At 42.2% G+C, this 12706-nt stretch overlaps 1 long non-coding RNA gene across 1 annotated transcript in view; it reads left to right on the forward strand.

Moving 5' to 3' along the window:
- Nucleotides 1-2898: 2898 nt before the first annotated feature.
- LOC146494945 (uncharacterized) overlaps nucleotides 2899-12706 on the forward strand; it is a 181406-nt gene continuing 171598 nt past the window's right edge. Inside the window, exon 1 of the long non-coding RNA XR_014871674.1 lies at nucleotides 2899-3374. This is a non-coding gene — a long non-coding RNA (uncharacterized LOC146494945). The remainder of the gene's footprint in view (nucleotides 3375-12706) is intronic.

Consider the following 12706-nt stretch of genomic DNA (forward strand, 5'->3'; position numbering starts at 1 on the left):
AACTCATCTGCATCAGTCATGAGTCTCTTTGCATTACAGGACTTGACATAACATTTTGCAGTCAAACTGCCAAATGCGTGAGGTTCTGGCTGGACTCTGAAAGTAAGTAGTTAATGTGATTTCTGCACATCTTAGTTCCGTTTAATTGGTGAAAACACACAACAGCACACATACAAACACAAAATGACCCTAAATGGATCCCAAAGTACCAGCAGTTTATTGCACTATTCTACAACAATGGGAGAAGTACAGTCAGTACGTACTGACGTGTACACTTTAGAAAAGAGGTACACACAGACAGGTCACTAAGTGTGTGACAGATGCACACATGTGCAGGAGTGGAGAATCTTTTACATGTTAATAGTAATTTGGTTATTCATAGGGTACAAAGAAAACCCCCACAGGACACTATGCGGTGGGTGGACGCAAAGTACCATCCTAAGTATTGAAGAAGGCAGCAGTCAGGAATCTGACTGCTTTTTTAAATCACAGCTGACTTCAGGTCTGCCATTCCCTTTTCATGAAGAAGTTGACTATGTGTAACTATGTGACTATATGTGCCCAGGTATTGCTGGCATTTATACAGCTCATCCTAACACAGCAGTCAGCACCTCGTCACTATCTTTTACACCAAAGGAAAGATTTACTGCACGCAGGTTTGACTCCGGTGGTAATACACACACTTTTTTATTCACATATTTTGGACTCTAATTTGAGGTAAGTCATTTCAGCATGGAGCCCGACATGGCTTATCAAGAATTATGGGTTTGTTTGTGTACATAAGGATCAAAAACATCAAAAACATACCACTGTGTTAAAGCACTGCACTTCATGCAGTAAAGACATAGAAATTTCCTGAGGGTAGAGTGTTCCAATTATTTTCAGGAGCCACACAAACATAAGGAATCCATGAGTGTTTCAAAGAAAACAACATTTCATGTCCAGCAGTAGCATCAACGCCATTGTGCTTATTGTGCAGCAATATCTCTGTCACACTGCTACCTATAAATCAACAACATGTGTCTTTATGGCTCAATGGTGCTAGAGATGAAATAATGCTTTCGAGAATCATTACTACAGTTTAGCATCAAAGCATTCTAGTTAAAGCACTCTTTTGTTGTTTAACCTTTATTTAAATAATAATTTAGCTTTATTGTTCCTGGAGAAAACATGCAAACTGCACTAATAAGGACCTTGGCTGAATCCATTAATCTCTTTCTGTAAGATGAGGCTGTGAACACTAACCACTGAGGTACTGTCCTACTTGACGTCCATCAGGAGAACCGGGACATTTTTTTGTGACCTGAGGGTCCTCATGCCCTCTGCTGCTATAATATGACTGCTCAGCACTCAAGTTGAGCAGTGATATTGCAGCAAACAAGCGTGAGTTGGCAGTCCTGTCAGAAACCACACATCAGGCAGGACTCTCAGGTCTCTCTCACAGCTGTAGATGTTACGCTCATGCTGCACTGTTCATGGGCAGTTCGGTCTCACAGCAGTTTATCAAACACTCAATTCTTCTTTTAAATATGAGTGAACAGGAATTTGTTAGTAATTGATTGCAATAACAAATATATCTTATGTCCAACCACCTGTTTTCTGTACAGAAAGCAGGGAGTTGTCAACATAGCAACCAAGAAAACCAAGTTTTAAAAGATATGGCAACCACTGGATTTTAACCCAAACCAACCGAAGTGTCTAAACCTAACCTGGTAGTTTTTAAACTTTTAAACCTAATCACAGTAAAATTTTGTAGTTGTTAAGAACATATTTTAAAATCATGCAAATGATGTATGACAAAAGCAGTGACATGTATGATATGAACCTGGGTCTCTGGTGTTGAAGTCAAGATTGATTGCCCCTCCTCTACAACATTTTACGTGCCTTTTATTGAGTAATAATAATAAAAGGTAATAATAATAATGATAAGTGTATGACAGCATCCAGGTTTGCGCTTATGCTATGCTTTGATTCATACTCCTAGATGTGAGGTGCATCCATATGCCTAACAGATCCTTGGCTAAACCCAAGGATCTGTTAGGTCCCATTAGTCCCACATTATTTGCATCTGTATTCTGATTACTTTCTTCCCTGGTGGACATAGTGGATACATTTCAGCTGTACAATAGTGATGGGATTTCCGGCTCTTTTTAGAGATCCGGCTCTTTCGGCTCGGCTCACTAAAAAGAGCCGGCTCTTTCGGCTCCGAACCGGCTCTTCAGGTTGTTTTTTTGCTTTAATTATTTAATCATTAACAATAATATAAAATTATGCAGAAAAGGAATTACTAATGTAAAAAAAGTGGTTTTATTTATATATGTTTATATATGGCCCCTAGAGACAAAGCACGTACAAACTCTAAAGCATATACAAACTCCAAAACACATTTCTAGCGTTTACTGAACTTCCAAAACAGAGCTACCCAGATCACTTAAATTACACAATTGAAAGCCTGTGTGTATGGTTTGTGTATTTATAGACAAGCACTCATATTTATTTTATAATTTTAAAAAAAAGTTCATTTACCTGTTACTACCACACACCAAATCCGGTTGTTGATACTTCCTGTCTTGTGTAGCCACTAGGTAACAAAAGCTCAACACTGCGCCCTAGCATCCGGGAGCACTTCTGTTGTCTTTTGTACGTGCTTCTGAGTTTGTACGTGATTCTGAGTTTGTACGTGCTTCTGAGTTTGTACGTGATTCTGAGTTTGTACGTGATTCTGAGTTTTTACGTGTTTTGGAGTTTGTACGTGTTTTGGAGTTTTTACGTGTTTTGGAGGTTTTACGTGCTTTGTCTCTAAGGGCCACCATAAATATACTTTATTTATTCACTCCACATAAAATGTAATAAATAAATCATATAACAAAAAAACAACTATTTACATTTCAACTTTTAACTATTTAAATTTTCAGCTTTTTCCTTTTAAATAAATTTAACGTGAAACAACACAAAACACTGCAAACCACAACACAATTAAATATAAATTAAAATATTAAAACAAAAAGAAGATGCACATTCTCTGTCATATGGGCCTGCATGATTTCTGAATCCTTTATCATCTGCAACTGAAAATAGTGGATGATTACTATACCTTTCTAATGTGACGTTGTTGTCCCTCGCTCTCTTTCTCTCTGGCTCTGTTCCTGTGCTACTGCAAGTGTAACTAACGCCCCTCCCCCCTCTGCCCAGCGCAAAGTACAGGCCGCGCATGCGGAGTTTAGCGGAAAAAAGGGCGAGAGAGAGGGTGAGAGAAAGAAAAAAAAAAAAAAAACCCTCACGGCTCCCAATAAGGAGCCGGCTCGCGTCGTTCACTTCAAAGAGTCGGCTCTAAGAGCCATTTCGTTCGCGAACGACCCATCACTACTGTACAAGTGCCACCACATACAAGTGACATACTGGGATCAATTCAATTTAATTCTATTTTTTTTATACAGCGCCAATTCACAACTGCAGTCACACAATACAATTTGACAGCATACAATAATATATACAGAGAAAAACCTAACAATCATATGACCCCCCTATGAGCAAGCACTTTGGCGCCATTAGGAAGGAAAGACTCTCTTTTAACAGGAAGAAACCTCTGGCAGAACCAGGCTCAGGGAGGGGCGGCCATCTGTCGCAACCGGTTGGGGCGAGAGAATGAAGACATCACGTGACATCATGATAATAACATGTGTAGAATGTTAAATAAACCTTTTTGACCCTGATGAAGGCCACAAGCCGAAAAACATGTTGCTCAGTCGATAAAGTTGTTCCTCTTCCTCTTAAGTGTTGCTGGAGTCCCTGCATTGTGATTTTTTTCATCCTCTCCACGCACCTTGGAAGCACATGAAGTTGTGCCAGAAAAATGTTTGCTGTGAAATAAACCTTTTTGTACAGGTTTTGTAGAGTTATGGATACAGAGGGAAAACACACATATGACATTTGAGTATGAGTGATAAAATATTCTCATTTAAAATAGTGTCCAAAAAGTCCATACTAAATGATATTATCAAAGTGATATTATTGCTCATAATACTAATATTGAGAAACGTTAGCCTGCAGTGAGTGACATGGCATGGAGTGAAGTTCCCAGCATGAATTATTATTTCCATCCAGCTCTGAGTGTCTGTGCCTAATTTACATAAAAAGGGAGGAGAGGATGTTATCTTTTTCCTCAGATCTCATTTTCATTTTTTCTTTCTTCTCATCATGCTGTAATTCTCTGGGCTTGACAAAGAAGTTAAAAAAAATGAAAAAGAAGTCTGTGCAAACGCTTGTTTTGTCCTGCTGATCCAACACAGAAGTAGCTGAACATTGACACCACTTTTTTCTCAGAGTTGACTGACACCCACAGACTGGAAGAGAAGTGAAGTCAATGAAATTTCATTGAAAAGTAGTAGAACAGAAGTGCAAAAGGAATGGGCTGTCACTGGCAGTCAACACGGTTGGCAAACCAAGGAGCTCGCACACATCCGTTTGGACTTTTTTTCTTTTTAGGAATATATGTGCTTGGATGTATATAATATATCTTGTAAACCTTTCAGGAAGAGTCATCGGCAAAGATCGACCCTGATCTACTAGATGGTACACAATATGATGCTAATTTTTAGAGACAACACCTGTCACAATCTCTTTATATTTTATTCTCCTTCTTTTTCCTATCTGTCAACATCAGCATATGTTTTATATTGTGGGCATTTGTAGTGACTCAGAGTGAAGGCAGAGTAGAGGGGAGAAACCAGCCATTTTTCCCTCTGCCCTTCCTTTCCTATGTCTCTCTTTGCCAGTTTGTTCTGCTCCATTAAAATCACCTCTTGCTGTCAAAGAGTTGGGCAAAGGGCCAAAAAGGCCAGGGGCTCATGAGGTTGGGATTGGAGCGTGACCGCCAGACCCAGGCGAAAGACTTTCAAAGCATTTTTAACTGGTGTTGCATATTATGGTGGCATCACTGCTGAGCATAAATTGTAGTTTCGAAAGCTAACACAAAGCTATTTATCCGCTTGGCAACTGGGAAAAGAAAATATGAAAATCTTTGGAAAGGACATTTATGAATTTCTAAATAAATATTGCACATGTCAGAAAATAATTAGTGAAAACATGTAAACGACTGGAAGTGATGTAGGGCCAGCGAACAATTTTTCTTCATTTCTGTGTTTGGGATTATTCGGGAGGGCCAGAAGTCATGGTCTGATGACTCACTGGAGCCATACCTAGCACCACTTAGACCCTTCCTCTAACGCTGTCTTTAGCCTCAGTGGCTCTCCAGCTGGATGATAAACACACTTACAGTTACATCAGCCAGCAGTTAGCTGGCTAGCTATACCTTAATCTCTCAGATGTAGAAATATCATAATTCGGAGACTCATTTGATCTTTGTTACTTTACTTTTCAAACAAATATAAGATGGAAAATAGGTGTTATACAAATATTTGTTCAAACCAGATTCACAAATAATCTGCTGCCTCCACATTTATCTGCTCATCCTACCAACGTCTTTGCACCATCACTGGTGGTGCATGCCAAACAACTGTAAGTGCTTCTGCCTGTATTCATAGAAAAGTTGGTTAGTTTATTACTTTATAACTGAAATTAAAGAGGTGTGTCTAATGTAATTTTGTATGGCAGAGCCTGGAAACATTTAGGCATGGTTAGCAGTCAGACCTCAGGTCTTTAAGGCAGAATATGAGGAGTTTAATCCTCTGATTTCTAAGCCACCAGAGTTAATATGATATGATAGGGAACTATAAATGATGAATTATGTGTGACATTATTAAAGTGCTAAAATAAACGCAAACAGTAATGACAAAGTTAAAATAATTTGGATTTTTATAAATTATATTGGTAACTGAACTTGAAGAAAGAATGGAAATATGACACTTTTCTTGCACTAAGAAAATGTCTACTGTAAAAATAATTGAAATAATGTTTAAATAATTTTGGATACATATAAATATTTTCTATGGTAAGGGTGGGGGTGGGGGCCGTCATTTAAATAAGTAATGGCCTTCTTTCATACCCCAAACAAATAAACACTAAAATTAATTGTTGAGCCTTATAGAAGGTGAGTACAGTAGGACTGAGACATGCATTAATTGCTCATTTTAATTGAACAGTTGTCTGGAATTTGAGTTCAGTTTAGCTAATGTCTCTATTTCAGTGTCACTGTTGGACACACCAGTATGGCAGTGAGCCATGTGCATACCATGACCCTGATACCAAAGCAACTAAATGCATCAGAAAGCCATTAATCCATATATACTAATTTACATGTGTGCTTTTCCTACTGCAACATGTCAAAATGTCTGCAGTGAAAAAGCCTTATTATGCAGCCAGAGTGGGTTGAGTGGGTACTGTTGACGTTTTGACACATTTTTTTTTCATGCCATTAATGCTGGCCGCAGTTGGAATCCACTGTACCTGCTGTGATAAAGCCAGTACCAGCTGCTGTTTTCTGTGAAAGAGACATCTATAAACTTTAAAAAGCCACCTTTTTAAGCCCACAGGGGGTGAACGCTGGATATTTAAGACACAGAATATCTTCAACAAGCAGTTGTGAGAATAATACACTTTAAGGTTTTTCTCCAATGATTGGGATGAACAGCAGAGTGACAGAGAACGATGGTTAAGGATTTATACATTGTAGAGGAACACTTTGGATCATATACATAAGGAGAATGGGCTGACTACAGAAAATTATTGGGAACGGATTTAATTAGCCGTGATCATCCTTCACTGTCAGTCGTTTTGTACACAGCTGGTATAATGTTGATTTACATAAACCCGGCTGTTGATTTGAGACTCTGAACAAATGTGTTCTGTCAAAAATGATTAATAGATAATTTTTTAGTGGCTAAACAAAGACTGTGCTTCTACTTATTTAGAGAATACACATTTGCTTATTAGTTTATTAATGTTTTCAAACCATCAGATTTTCTCTTTATTTCTGGCTGTCTGGGAGGTTGAAACCTTTGATTTCAGGTTATTGTATGCGATCAACAGTATTACTCCTAGTAAAGGAGTAGTTAAAGGGACTTTTAAGGAGACTGGTGTGCTGTCACAAAATCATTATCCGTGAGCACTGTACTATCCACTGTGGGAAAAAAATGCATAGCAGTGCCAATGTGAGGTCTGGTTTCTTCATGTGTTTGTCTAATGAGTCATATCCCCTGAGGGTAGGCCGTGATGACCACAATCTATCCTTGACAGCATCTGCAAAGACACTCACTCTGTCTCAAAGCAGTGTGGGTCTGTGTTTGTGCACTAGCGTGGGTGGGGTATGTACTGTACAATGTGTATATGTACATGCACAGATTTGCTAGTGTGCCAGCACGCCTGTATAGTACTATCAGCTCTTGTGTAACATTACACAAAGCATTACTGTCACCGTCGGAGCAAAAATCACCTCCAGTCTGAACCCCATTACAAACATTACGCATGTGTTTGCAGTAATTAAGCTGCGATTGGCACTTTAGCACTGACACTTTTTAATGTGTTTTTAATCCAGTGTGTTATTTACAATGTCTCTCTGCTGCGTTTCCATTTATTCCATTTATTCATACACTGCCTCTTTGGAACAAACGGCCAAGTATTACAGAGCAGTTCACAGAGGCACCCCTGGAGTTTCAAAAACAGCAGTTCCAAAAGTTTTGAAGTGTTTCAAATGTTTTGACGTGCCAGTGTGGGATACGTGACAAAAAAAGTAATTGTGGGTTAAAAGTCGAAAGCACTAATGCTCAGTCTGGCAACCTGGTTCAGTGCGAGTGTAGTGTATCCTGTTTTTATTTACAGAAGAAAAAAAACAAAACCATGGGGAAGGTGTTAAGATGTTGGATGGGCATTTTTGACTAATTCTCAATTCCAGAGGTTGCTTACTGAAAGTTCTTCATCAAACTTTATAAGTAGCATAATTTTACAAAGTGGAATGTATGGGTTAGGTTAATTTCCCATAGGTGTGAATGTGAGGGCGAGTGGTTGTCTGTGTCTATGTCTTAGCCTTGCGACAGACTGGCGACCTGTCCAGGGTGCACCCTGCCTCTCGGCCTAAGACAGCTGGGATAGGCTCCAGCCCTCCCCATAACCCTGAAAAGGATAAGCTGAAGAGAATGGATGGGAATGTATGTAAGATGGCTCACTTTAAATAGTCTATAATGAATTTTATAATGTGTGGATTTGTAAAACCATCCAATATTTCTACCAATAAGACTGTTCCATTGGTGTAACCCCTGGAAATATCGCCATATTACAACCCTAATTCCAAAAAAGAAGGGACGCTGTGTTAAATGTATATACAAACAGAAGGCAATCATTTAAATATCCCATAACATTTTGTTCACAGTAAATGATAGTAAATATATCAAATATTTAAACTGAAAAAATGTACTATTTTAACAAAAATAGCTTATTTCAGCTTATTCTCAGCAACACTTCCCCAAAAGGTTTAGACGGGAGTAACTAAAGGATGAAAAAGTAGGTAGTACTAAAAAGAAATAGCTGGAGGAACAACTACTCAGGTTAACTGATAACAGATCAGTAACATGACTGGGTATTAAAATAATTAGCATTTCTCAGAATTAAAGATGGGAAACAGTTGACAAATCTCCCCCAAAAAACTTGGTCTACAACTTGTGGAACAATTTTCAGACAATTTTTGTAAAATGCAAAATTGTGAAGACTTTATATCTCAAACATAGTATCATGAAACAATTCTGAGAGTATGAAAAAATCTCTGTGTAAGGGACAAGGATGAATATCAATAATGGATGCCTCTCAGGCAATGCTCTAAGAACAGGCATAACACTTCCAGAAATCACTGTTCGTGAACACAGTTTATCTTGCTAAACACAAATGCAGGTTAATAAGACTCCGTCCTGAGAAGACGAAGCCAAGTCATGTGAACATGAACCCGAAACCTCACCGTCTTCACCAGCTCAATCAAAGCTCAATCAAAATGCTATGGGGTAGACTTCCACATCTGGAAAGGCACCATTAATGCTGAAAAGTATATCCAGCTTTTATATTTGTTCAGTTCCAGATGAAGTCTTTTTCAGGGAAGGCCTCACATATTTCTGCATGAAAATGCTAAACTATGCTAAACCAACTGCAAACATTTGGCAGACCATGAAACAAAAAATAAATAAATAAAACACAAGACCCAAGACTACTGAGCCAACAGAATCCTGTAACACAAGAATGGTAAAGAGTATTCCTTTGCCAAAAGTACAGCAACTGGTCTCAGTTCCCAGACATTTATGGACTGTTGTTAAAAGAAGAGGTTGTGTCACACAGTGGTAAACATTCCCCTGTCCTGGTGTTTTTGAGACATGTTGCTGTCAAATTTAAAAAGCACTTTTTTCTCAGTTTAAACACAGAATATTCTATTCTATTGTTTTTTGGGGTTTTTTTTGCCTGTCCCATTTGGTTCTTTAGCCGTCAGAATTGTTGTCTGAAGAACAACAAGGATACCCAATGGATTTATTTTGCCAAATGGATCATCATGGCATTGCCGTATTGGTCCATTTGATCGACCTTTGTTTTTATTATTTATTTTATTTTATTTTCAGTTGTTACAGACGGGACAGACATGAGTGAGGGATAGGAAAGGGAGAAAGAAAGAGGAAGGAAAAGAAAAACAGAAGGGGAGAGGGACAGTGAGAAAGGGGGGGAAAAAATATCTCCGGGATCACCTGTTGAGAGAAAAAGAATAGAAAACAAGCAAAAAAAACCCAAAACAAAGCAACATACTATACACAACACCATCGCATTAATCTAGCTAAGTGTAAACAGCAGTAAATACTAAATATTGAATGTTGTTGTGCAGCACGCACGACAGACAGCGCGCAATGTGCTTTGAAGTAGCAGCCAAGAAAAGGTGTGATTTAAGTCTACGAACAGTGAACACCCGTGTGCACACCTGTGTGGATCGGCGCGCTTGTATTCAAATGGTTTCCCCATGTAATGGTCTGCAAGAGGATGTAGAGAGTCATAGTCCTGTCCCCCAGGGCATGAAGCAGGCATGGAGGAGATCCAGGCCCCAGACATCCAGAGGCCCCAGAGTGCAAGAGCCCAAGGAGGACCACCGGAGGGGCATCCGTGCCACCTTCATGGGAAGGGCTGAGGATCCCCAGACGAGGGGTCACCCAGTAGCCACTGGGCAGAAGCTAGAGGGGGCTGCACCGGCGTGCCCGCCGGCTCCGCCGGCAGCCAGCTGTGCCAGAGTGAACCGAGCCGCAGGCACAGAGGCCGGAGGCCCGAGGGCCCTCCGCGCCCCGGAAGAGGCCTGACCGAGCAACAGGCGCCAGGCCCCGCCAAGTAGCCACCGGGAGTGAGCTGGCGCATGACCTGAGCGCCCAGCCCCGGACACCAAGAACCAACAATGCACCGACCCCTGAGGGCATCAGTCACCAGCAGGGAGTGTGGTGAGGGGAGATAGGCCTCCACACTTGGAGGGCCTGGGAGTTCCCAGAGAGGTGGAGTCTAAGACCCGACCTGACATATAGACACAGACAAACAGGCACACACAGACACAGACATGCATTCCCACCCTCATGCACACATATACAAACACTCAGCACTCACCCAACGTAGGAATAAACATAAATGGACATGTACACACAATCACACTCCCCAAACATACTCTATACCCCGGGTCCAGGTATCCTCGCCCCCAGAGGGGGAAACGGCACGCAGACCCAAGAGATGTTACCCTTCCCTTCCCTCTGGGGCGCCAAGGAGACCGCCCCAGGCTCCGCAGCAGCAGGGAGGCCAATCGGACAGCCAGCATCTCTTCCCAGCCCCCCCGCCCCGATGGCTAGTAGAGAACGGGGGGGGGGGGGGGTGTTAAGACTCCATAACTCCCTCCTCCCGCTCAAGTGTAGTGTTGCTGCGTGTTGCTCTAAAGTGCATTTAAAACAAGGGAGAGCATGGTGCTGCTGCCAGAGAGCAGCAGGTGTTAGCACGGCCCCTCCCGAGAACCCTCAATGTCTACATGGATTTAAAATTGAGAGGTGGGCACCGGCGCCAGAGATAGGTTTGAATACACAGACCGTCTACTGGACGGCGTTAACGTGCCCACCTTCAAGTCCCTATATATATGTGTGTGTGTTATGAGAGTGTAAGTAATGTGGATGTCTAAGTTGTGAGATAAAATTGAGGCACAGGTGGCCAGCAGAGGACGGGGGGGGGGGGGGGGGGGGATGTCTCCCCTGCACCCTGGTGACACACCCGCACCCCAAGGCCCTACCTGTGTGGGTGGGTGTGGTGGAGCGGGAAGAGGGAGGTAGCCGGGGATGGGGAGGAAAAGAAGGGAGGGGAGGATGCCCCTCCCTAGGGCCAGCTCCCCCGCTGACCCCAGTAGGCACCCCCGTCCTCTGGTATCCACCAAGGCAAGGGAGCCCAGGCCCATCCAGACCGGGGCCTATGGCAGCAGCACCGCCAAGCCCCACAGGACCCGGGGCAGCCCACCCTACCCCACCGCAGAGGAAACTGTACCCACCCCAACATTCAATCATCTCCCAAACTACACAAGACACAGGCACCCAGGTTAAGTTTATTCTCCACCTCTCCTATGTCTCTCCCCCACCTGCAGAGTGGACTCCTGCAAGGATGGAACAACCTCCCTGCCAGTTGAAGAGCCCCCCGGTTAGGCCGATACACAAGAGGCCCCCTGCGCCAGGGCTGAGCCCCCGTGCACCCACCCGCCCACAACCTCGGCGACACACCGCCGAGGACCGAAGCCCCCAAGGCCCAGCCAGAGCCCCAGCACGGAGGCGAAGCACCCCTGAACCCCAAACCCCACGCCTGCCCCGGATCCACTCAGGGGCAGCCAGGCCACCAGGCCAGTAACCTACGTCCGCCAGCACAGACCATCCTCCAGCCCCGCTGCACGCAGCCACGAGGAGAACAACCTCTAAGAGTGACTAAGAGCGATTCTATTGTTAATAAAATATGATTCTAGGAGACTTGAAAATTATGAAACTCTATTCTGATTTTATTTACATTTCAGACAGCATCCCAACTTTTTGGAATTAGGGTTGTAGATATTTCCATGTCTTGCAATTATGCTGAAAATTATTTGTAGCTAGTGTATCCAGTCTGCACTGACTCAGGATCTGGAAGCTGTAGCTTAGGCTCAGGATACACAGAGATCACCAGCTGAGCCTGTAGAACTCCCAAATACTCTCTGGGGAAGCACCAGGCAGAACAACAGTCAATAAATTTCAAATCTCAAGTTGAGTAGCCACAAGTGATACAATATGTGATTCAATTCAATTTTATTTGTATAGCGCCTCTTACAGTAATACAAATGAAATCCCAAATATCAGACAACCACTCTATAAGCAAGCACCTGGTGACAGTGGGAGAGAAAAACTCCCCTTTAACAGGAAAAAAAAAACCTCTGGCAGAACCAGGGAGTGCAGCCAGCCATCTGCTGTGAGCGGTTGGGGGTAATGGGGTGGAATCAGGACTAAAGACACACTTGTTCGAGTTTGCCAACTCATGTTTTCATAATTCTAAAACAAATTACATAGTCTCAATACGGTTGCACCCATGAATGGAACACACAGAAACAAAAAATGCACAAATTAATTATTTGTGGCAATTTCAGACTGAAGTGATGCAGTGAGTGGCAAGTTTGTTTGTGAAGTGGCTTCTTCTAGCAAAAGATAAAGACACGGGATTAGTTCAAGGTTACTCGAGGCAAAATTCGGATACACCCAGT

This window comes from Neolamprologus multifasciatus, chromosome 20 (genome assembly GCF_963576455.1).
Source record: "Neolamprologus multifasciatus chromosome 20, fNeoMul1.2, whole genome shotgun sequence".
Taxonomy (NCBI): Eukaryota; Metazoa; Chordata; class Actinopteri; order Cichliformes; family Cichlidae; genus Neolamprologus; species Neolamprologus multifasciatus.